The sequence below is a fragment of the Ascaphus truei genome, chromosome 5 (genome assembly GCF_040206685.1).
Source record: "Ascaphus truei isolate aAscTru1 chromosome 5, aAscTru1.hap1, whole genome shotgun sequence".
In the NCBI taxonomy this organism is placed as follows: domain Eukaryota; kingdom Metazoa; phylum Chordata; class Amphibia; order Anura; family Ascaphidae; genus Ascaphus; species Ascaphus truei.
The window spans coordinates 194,956,373-194,966,308 of NC_134487.1; the positions used below are offsets into that span (position 1 = coordinate 194,956,373).

The 9,936-nt window shown below is 44.0% G+C and overlaps 1 protein-coding gene across 1 annotated transcript in view; it reads right to left on the bottom strand.

Annotated features, from left to right (window-relative positions):
- Positions 1-276: 276 nt before the first annotated feature.
- The window catches only part of CDCA2 (cell division cycle associated 2), a 39,534-nt gene continuing 29,874 nt past the window's right edge, over positions 277-9,936 (bottom strand). The window contains exon 16 of the mRNA XM_075601575.1: positions 277-4,705. The gene's annotated coding sequence lies outside the window, so the exon portion shown is untranslated. The remainder of the gene's footprint in view (positions 4,706-9,936) is intronic.

Sequence of the window (9,936 nt, forward strand, 5' to 3'; positions counted from 1 at the left end):
TCAGATGATGAGTGAAAGCAGCTGAAAATGATTTTTCCCAATAAAAAGATGATTATTACTCAAGAAAAAAAACAAACATCTGCGCTGGACATAGGATCTGCCAAATTACCGCCCCCCCCCCTCCTTCTCTGTACCCCACCTATGTAAGTGCACAGCTGAGTGTTCAACCTGACTGCAGAGCATCACAAAGACACTGTTGCAGTGTGTGTGTGTGTGTGTGTGTGTGTGTGTGTGTGTGTGTGTGTATACATATATATTAATGATTTGTTCCCACAGCCTTTCATGGGATCCCTCTGCTAGGCATGTAGAGGAGCAGATTTTGGGGGTGATCTGAAGCCACAGAAACGCGGTGACAGGAGCGTTGGAGAGCGCAGGAAGGAGGGTGAAATAAAACACATCCTATTGAAGGGAAATGCGAGCTCCTTAAGAAAGAAAAACAGGCAGAGGAAAGACGTGGGCATATCAGGATACAAATGGGCCGCTGGGGAGAGATGCATTCCACACGCATGATGTTATGAGAGGGGCAGATACCAGAGAGAGCACCTGCACGACTCAATTACATCCTTGTTCTGAGCACCAGCATTACAGCTCTGACATGGCAGGAAGTGCTTATGTTATATATCAAACCCGCTGCCACGGGAGCAGATATGGAATACATCAGCCGGGGAGTCAGGAACTAAGCGATCGTAACCCTCCCACTGCTGGACCCGAGAACAGCCTGGGAGAGGAAATGAGCGTGCTGTGCTATAAAACGACTATCTACTGTATACATTGTAAAATTAACATGCTTCAATGTATAACTATGCCAAGTATCTCTATACACTGATAATAAACACGACACACTGTATAATGATGATAGGAATCTCTGTACTGATGAGGGAAAATGTTGTTGAGTCTCTCTATATACCAATGAACAAGCTGTGCTGTATAATGATTCCGAGTATCTCTACACACTGATAATGAACACGCCACTGTATAATTATACTGAGTATCTCTATACTGATATTGACACGCTTTGCTATTATTCTGTGTATCTATATACGCTGATGACCACACTGCACTGTATAATTGTGTTAAGTATGTCTATATACCCATACGAATAATGAATGTCATGGGAGACCAGGTCCTTTTTACACCATTTATATATTACCGGGAGCATTCATTAGGCAGAACAAGATAGTAAAAACAAATTGCGTTTATTTTGGTAATCCCACGTACAACAAGAAAACATACACAAGAAACAGTTAAAGATACACTTCCTGGGGGTCTAGAGTAAAAATCTAGGCTTTCCTAGGTGCAGGGCGCACACTTGGATGAGCTCACCCTGACTGGGATATACCCCTGGTTCTCCTGGTTCGGCTTAAATTCCTAGCTACGACCGCTCCGTTCGATTTTGAGAACTTGGGCGCAAAAGACGGGACGTGGTCTCTGCTAGGCAAACTTTTCAGGCTTTTAAACGAAGCCGGTCGCTCTGTTATTTCGAACAGAGCAACTTTGAAAAGCCCACCATAGTTTCATCGACTCACCTCATAGGTTGGCTCGGATGGACTTTCCCCTTCTCTTGATCAGCACCTTACTGTGACAGTGAGGGATTTAACCAGGCTCACTACTAAAGGTTAAGCTCGTTTGGTTACCTCTGATCCATGTATTGGGGTTCAGGAGTATCAGCTCTTGATCCCAGTGATTGTATATGCATTTTGAATAATTATTGGACAATAAAGAATTTATATGTTTTTACCTTTCCAGGAGTGCCAGCAGGCAGAGATAGCTGGACTATGGGTTTCAAGGTGGGTTTTACGGAGAAAGTGTTTTCAGAATGTGCCGGGTTCCAGAGTTGCTGATAACCCAAAAATGTACCGGGAATCAGGTCGGAATCCCGGATACATATAGGCACATTGCTCCGGCAAAATCCCCCCTTGAAAATGCTTGTGCGACTCATTGCTAGGATTTCCTGCTTCAGCACAGACCAGAAAGGTAAATGGGGCAATGGGATGTGAGGTGTCCCTGGAACAGTCAAGGGGTCACTAGATTAAGGGGGGTTGCCCAGGTCACCCAGTATATGGGTTCTGGGGGTGCTCCAACCATAGATAAGGTTGTGAGGATTTTTAAAGTCTAAGTCTAGTTATAGTGTGTGGGGAATATGGCTAGGAGGAAAAAAGTGCAAGCTTCTTATTCTATTCCCTATAACCATAAGATTTAGGAAAGTATCAAATGTATGGTTTATTTAACAGTGTGTTTAAAGTACATATATGCTGTGCATGGTATAATGAGCTGGGTCTTTCCGGACCGATGTTCTGAGTGAGTCACTGGGCTACCAGCTTGGTACCACTTTGTCTACCCAGACATGAAAGCCACAGTGGATATCAGAGGTGTGAAGAACATTTGGGCAGGAGGTTTAAGCTTGAGCACCGAATATAAATCCCACTTTTTGCGGTCAAGTTCTGAGAATTGAACGTAGCAGTCGCGGCTAGGATTGCAAGCCGAGAATAGTTCCAGAACGTTTGGAGCTAACTACCGGTCAAGGGATTTCAGCACCTACAGAAGAGAGCGGTGGCGTCAGGAACTTCATGCCGATTTGAGTTCCAGGACATTTCGGTCTGAGTCCCGGTCAACTAAAAACTTTGGTTTCTCGTTCATTTCCACAAGGAAAGTCTAGTTTTGTAGCACAGACCCCCAGTAAGGCACGTTCTATAGTGTCGGGCGTGTGCTACGTCGTGCGCACGCGCGGATTTTTAGTTGGCTGACGTCAGTTCTATACAAGGGCCGCGCGCGCACGGAAAGGAGAAGGGAGCCGAAAGATAGCGGAAAAGATGAGGAAAATCATCTTTTCGCGCCGCTGCCTGCGCTCAAATGTATGTATGTGTGTGTATGTATGCATGTGTATGTATTTGTGTGTCTGCACAAGTCTAATACATTTTTTCTTTTTACTAATGGTTTTTTTTTAATAAATAATAAATTATACATAAACACACACACATACACACACCCATATACATACACACATAAACACACACACACCCATATACATACACACGTAAACACACTCAACACTGTATACACTCAACACAGTATATTCACGAAAAGCATGCGGCACGTGTACGCGCGTTCGCATATGCAGCAAGGCCGCATGCTGTATATAACAACCCTTTGTGTGTCTTTCTCGTGTATTTTGTGTTTCATTGTGTGTTTACCTATTTTAAGTGAATAAACCGCAATTTATTTCATCAACTCGTTTTGCTCAGTTTTATGATCCCGGTATAAAGGTGTAAATGCTGGTCTCCCGTGACACTTACATACACTCCGCTGGGCTATCCCCAGAATGGAGGGGGAAGGAGCAGCCAATTGGAGCGTGTGATTTACTCCCCGTCAGCCAATAGAAAGAGGGTCTTGTCTCCGACTGACGTCAGAGGAATAGGTGTGCCCAGCAAGCTCGAAAAGCCAAGTGAGTGGGAAAAATTATTTTAGCCAAAAGGAGAGCAAACTCATTGCCACCTGCAGGGCCGGCTCCACCAATTCTGGAAACTACAAAAGGTGTCCCCACGGGGTGCCCTTTGTAGTCCGGACCTGGCCATTCGCCCTTTCTTCGCCCACAAACATTTTCACACCTCTGGACATCCTCACCCCTTTGAACTACGGACCCTATGCAGACTTGCTGGCACCTTAACTGGATGCCTGGGCAAGCTGCATAGAGCCTTATAATAAATTTTTCAAACGTGATAAAACATACCTCAATACATGGGGGAAATTGCAGGGACTCATGACTGTAAGGGACTTAGGACTGGGATATCGGGACTCGAAACTCAGGAGTCTGGGGGACTAGTGTCTGCATGCTGGGTAGAATGAAGGTACTACTGGTAGCTCTGGACCCCGAACTCTTGCAAACAAAATAATTGTCTTCTTGCCCAAATATCCCACCTAAAACTTACACACAGAAAGTTTCATGAGTCTGGGGTAAAGGGAACAGGGAAAGTGGAAAAGCAGGGCTCACTTTAACTTTATATGTACATATACCTGGCGCCTGGCTTATAGTGCTGGGTAGCTGCCAAGGACCCACAGGACCCAATGGCAACCAGAGGGCTTAACCTTTATTATGAAGCCTGGTTAACCATGCCAGTCACAATGAACATGCTGCACTTATGATGAGTATCTCTATAGACTTCCAGCCCCAAGGTAATGAACATGCTGAAGACTATGGTAATCGGTATCCCCACGCATTTGCAGTCCATGATAATAATGCTGCTCTGTACAGAATAATGGAACCGAGTATATCAATGCCCTTCCAGTCCCTCAGAAAATAAACACACTGAGAATCAATGTACAAGTTAAAGTAAAGTAGCCAAGACACCCCAACCTCTGCCAGACCTGCCATGTTAATCTTTCCATGTTTTACCGACAGGAAATGAGAAAAACTCTTTGTACAAAATATGAAAGCTTTAGCTGTAGTGCCTGCCTGCAAGAGCTTACAATCTAAATCTGTCTAATGGAGAGAAAGCATCATGCTTGAAGTCAACCAAAGTTATTGTTCCAGCCCTGAGAATCCCAGAAACACTGGACGTGTTGCAGAGCACCACGCTCAATTGCACTGCTTGCGGAGGTCCCTGGAAATTTGTCGGCAGGCTCTGCTCTTTGGTATAACCATACCACTGCCTCCCCGCTTTTGCTGTCAGTCTCTGCTTTTCCCCTCGCCTTTCTCTGGAAGGTCAAACTGTTGAAAATAAATTAACGTGTGTTTTTAAAGAAAGTTAAATAAAACATAAATACCCCAAAAACCCTTTAGCCCCTCCCAGTGCACTGTAATATGTCCCGTCAGTTTATCCTTGTTACTGAATGCTTCAGGAGACCATTCGATTGGGTTCTGGTGGGCAGGGAAGAGATTAAAAAAGGTACTGTCCTCCAAAATGTATGTTGGCAAAAACCTAGCAAATTAAAGAACTCCTAAAATATTCAAATTTCCAGTTTTTCATTTCCCCCCATTTATTAAAAAATAATAACGAGCATTAATTCAATCCTTTTGGTGTCCCATGATTTAGCTACTAAGTAATGGGATCTGGGACTCCAAGGGCCACCTTGACTTGGTAGCTCATTTTGTAGGGGAGATCTGGCTACCCAAAGACCAGGAGACTCGTGGAACTCCTCTTCCATTCCGTCATCAGGGAACACGCAATCACATGATCGCAATGTACCGCAGACCCATCGTTCACTTAAAGGGTTAAATAAGCTTTAATCCTGACGAGAGAGCACGTAGATCAGTGCAGTGCTACAGTATAAAAATTAAAGGAAAGACTCCCTGCAGAAAGCCTACACAGCCTTCTTACATGCTGCATCAGCAAAATAAGGTATAATTACAAATAACAGAGCAGGAAGGCTGCTGGAGTAAAACTTTATTCCCCCTTGTGATTAGAAGTCAATTTGTAAGAAGCATCGGTTTGATCTGCAGGAGGTGAAAAGGTGTGACACTACTGCTGCTTAATATGAACGGATCTTATGTCCTGAGCTAAACACAATGCCATATATCCCTTTGTCACAGGCGACAAGGTTTATTAACACCTTTTGTACCGGGATCATATGATTGAGCAAAACAAGGAGGTAAACTAAATTGTAATTTATTACAGGAAAACTCACACACAATGGATCACAATATGCAATAGAAAATACACTTACTGGGGATCTGGGCTAACGAACTGAACTTTCCTAGTCCGAATGGCTACAAAATTAAGTCTGTATGAGTCATTTCCAATGACCGGGAGGTATTCACAAAAGTCCTGGAACTCAATTCGGCATGCAATTTCAGCTGCTACGTTCTATTTTCAGAACTTCGCCCCTGAAAAGAGGGACGTAGAAAATTTCTTGCCTTGAAATCTCTGAAGCCGGCTCACGTCTAGATCTCCCAGAGCATCTTTGAATTTGCTGCTGATGGTTTGGCGCTTAGAATCTCCGCTCCTGATTGGCTGCTAGGTTTCTTACAGGTTTTGGAGTCCCATTCACAAACTCCTACAGCCAATCAGTGCATGGGAATTTCCCTGCCAGCCTATCACCGATTTGCCGGTATACTGAAATCGGGTGGACACCGATTTCAATTCTGCTAAGGGACATGCACCAACCTGGCACCTCTGCCTCCTAGCATATTGAGCCCCCCTGCTGTCCAGGCTCAGCAAAGTCTGGGATTGGGCAAATGGTGGCCAGATAGCCCTTTGTGCTAGCAGATGGGGGTACTTGAGTGTACCTCCAGTACTCCGCCTGCCCTAACACCTTGGCATCCCTGAGGCTTTCAAGTCCGGGACCTGAGTAGACACAGTGGCACCAAGCCTGGTGGCCATCTGGTCTCTCGGAATCCAGGACTTCGAAATCCCACAGTTCATATACAGTGCATCCAACATCCAATACATGTATTAAATGCACACTTTAATAAAATATGCTTTTACACTTTACCTGGCTAAAATAACTAAGTCGGTTCTGGTGCGAGGGATAGAATGAGAATCTTTACTTTATACTCACTACAACAAAAGACAGGGGTGCCCAATGCTACATCCAATTGACAAAACATATATGGCAATAAGTATAAAATTTAAATACTTCAATAATAATAAGTACTTGGTTATTTAGTTAAACTCTTTTGCCAAAGTGTCATAAGCCTGCCTACTAACATCAAGTTATAACCAAATGAATGCAGGTCCTACACTACACTGTGAACCCTTCATTTTACCTCTGTATGAGGGGAAAGGACCATAGTAGGTCCTGTTTTTGCAGCAAAGTGAAAAGACCTCCCAAGTTAGGCATGTTCTAAAGTGCCGGGCGCGTGCTGCGGCGTGCGCGGATTTTTATTTGGCTGACGTCAGTCAGCCTTTCTATACAAGGGAGAGGGGAGCCGACAGACAGCGGAGAAGAGGAGGAAAATCATCTTTTCGCGCCGCTGCCTGCGCTCAAATGTATGTATGTGTGTGAATGTATGTATGCGTGTGTGTGTATGTATGCGTGTTTGTATGCATGCATGCGTCAAGGATTGCAAAAAAAAAATATTTATTAAACTTTTTTTTTCTTTAAAAAAAAATATATCTTATTTAGGACTTACTTTCACTCACACAACCCATGCACACACAACTCATACAGACATATACTCACACATACATACACACACATATATACATTACCTGCAGCTCCCGGCTCTAGACAGGAAAAGCATGCGGCACGTTCGCATAGGAACGCACGGCCGGATGCAATATATAACAGCCCTTAAAAAGGTGAGGAGTGAGCTCTGGGGGGAGGTGCCACCTACCTCAATACCACTGTTGCCAGTCAGAAATTGATTAACACAAGGAAGGGTTCAGTGTAGTGTAGGACCTGCATTAATTTGGTTATACCTTGATGTTAGTAGGCAGGCTTATGACGCTTTGGCCAAAGGGTTTAACTAAATAACCAAGTAATTATTATTATTGAAGTATTTAAACTTTATACTTATTACCATGTTTTGTCAATTGAATGTAGCATTGGGCACCCGTCTTTTGTTGTATACATTTGCCACGCTCAGTAGCACTCTTTTTGACAAATATATATTCATGATGTGGTGGGTGTAGGAGTTGGAGCTAGCTGGGAATGTGTGTCTTTATACTCACTAGCTTTATCCCTGGCACTCTGTAAAAACCTGACCTGTTATTTTACCAAAACCTCTCAGCTTTGCAACTTAGCTGGAGTATCCCCTGAACCCCTATACTGGATACAGGGTGACCTGGGCATATAACGGGCATCCCACCTTTATACTAGGGACCTCAGGTATGTTGCAGGGATACATTAACCCCTTTCCCCCATTTACCTTTCCAGACAGACTGTGCTGCAGCAGGAATCCTAGTGGTGAGTCGCAAGAGCGTTTTCAGGGTAGGAGTTTGACCAGAGCATTGTGCTTCAATGTATCTGCAAATCTTACCTGATTCCCCGGTACATCTTTGGGGTATCCTGTAACTCAGGAACCCCACTACATAGCCACAATCTATAAAGACTTTCTCCGTCAAACCCACCCTTAAACTCATAGCCTAGCAATTCCAGCTGCTGTCAACCCATGAAAGGTAAAAAAACAAAAAACCGCTAGTGTCGCAGTAATGCATATACGACATCCGGGTCCAAGAGCTGACAATCTAGGACCCCAAAACACGGATCATGGGTAACCAAGTGGGCTTAACTTTTATTATTGAGCCTGGTTATCCCCTCACCGTCACACCTTTCCACTTTAGAGGCAGTAAAGCCATGCCCTGTAAACACATCGCAGAGGTTATCTCCCTTGCAATACATTCATTTGAATGTCATTACCCAGAATCCCGGCTGCAGTGGAAGCATTCTATTCCAAGTGATAATGGGGGAAAGAAAGGGTTGCAGACCTGTGAGACGTGCATGTACCCACAAGTGGTATTTTTATTCGCTGTATATGGGAAGTGTAAAATGCATGCTAAAAAAAATGTTTTTTTTTTTTTTTTAATCATCTATAGAACAAATGTTTTTGCTTTAAAGCAGCAATCTCCCCCAGAAACTTACATAAGGTTGACTTATACAGTATAATGCTAGTATCTTGCCCCTAGAATATCCGTTATTAAATGTCTTTCCTTTGTAAAGATTTCAAAAGTATAATTTGAGGAAGGTGCAATCTACAAATAGATTATAACCAATATGTTGATTATATAAGGCACATACCAGCGCTGAGAAGGTTAAAATGGAGGCTCTGAAAAGTTTGTGAGGCTCCACATTTCTCAGTTTCCCAAGAAGCAGCCTCCCACCTGCATGCTGTAAATATGTGTTATTATCTAGTGGGGTTTTTCGTTTTTGTGTTTTATTTGGCAGGGGGAGATTTTCAAACATTAGGACGAACAAGAGCTAGAAATTGTCAAATCAAATTCCTTCTCGGGGGCTGAGCCAACGAGAGAGCAGCACACAAGGAGGCCTGGGGAATACTGTGTTGTTGCTCTTGGCTGCAATCCTCTGGAACCTTTTCCATTCCATCCCCGAGCAGTCAGAAAGGGTTTTGTGAAATATGGCACAATAAAAACCATTCATTACATCCGCCCCTTCTCGCCCTCTCAAAACAAAAATGGCGGCTCAGGTCCAACTCTTCGCAGGGGGCAGGAAGGTGGAGGTCAGAGGGGCGCTGGAAGAGGCCCAAAATTAACACCGGGATTGTGCACTCAGTCAGAATGTGCAGCCTGTCAACCTTCCCAACGCACTCCATCTTTCTTTCCCCCTCCCCCCTCCTCCTGGGTGCTCTAAGTAGCTAATTGCTTTGTTCTGCACAACTTAGCAGAACACATTACATTTACTCATGTACAAGTCCACTTGTGGGAGTGTTGTAGATGGAGTTGTGAAGGTGCTCCCTGGGGGCTCGGCCTACAGCTGATCCTGCTTTTAAATTAGTCCCCAAACGCCGTGCCTTTGCCTCCTCTTTAATGACATGAAGGAACGCAGCTCTTGCTGGATATTCCATCCTGTGCGGTGTTGCTACATAAGAGGGCAGGCCAGTTGTAAAATCTCTGCCCCATGGCCCTGAACTTCAGTTCTTCTCTGCAGGAGAAGATACTAAGAGCCCCAATACATTTCTCAGCATCCGAAAAAGCAAGTTTCTTTGTAGGCTGCTACGTCTGAAAAATAATACTAGGAAATTCTCATTGTTTTTGCATTTGGGGTTTTCTTTATGTCTTAAAAAAAAAGCTCCAAGGGAGCTTTTCTTTAAAATACGCACACGTCGCATCGCAGCCTGTCTGAACGCAGCCTTACCTCTGAAGGTGCCCCTAGTACCATCCTCTGCCAGGGAAACAAAATGGGGAGTTTTAAAATCTCACTCAGCACGACTTCCTATTGGTCTGCGTGGCACAGGAAATTTAACAACCAGGAAGTAATGGCAGCTCGCTAATCTCCTATGCTTTAAACAAAAAAAAAAAAGGAACTGTGCCCATTCCCCTT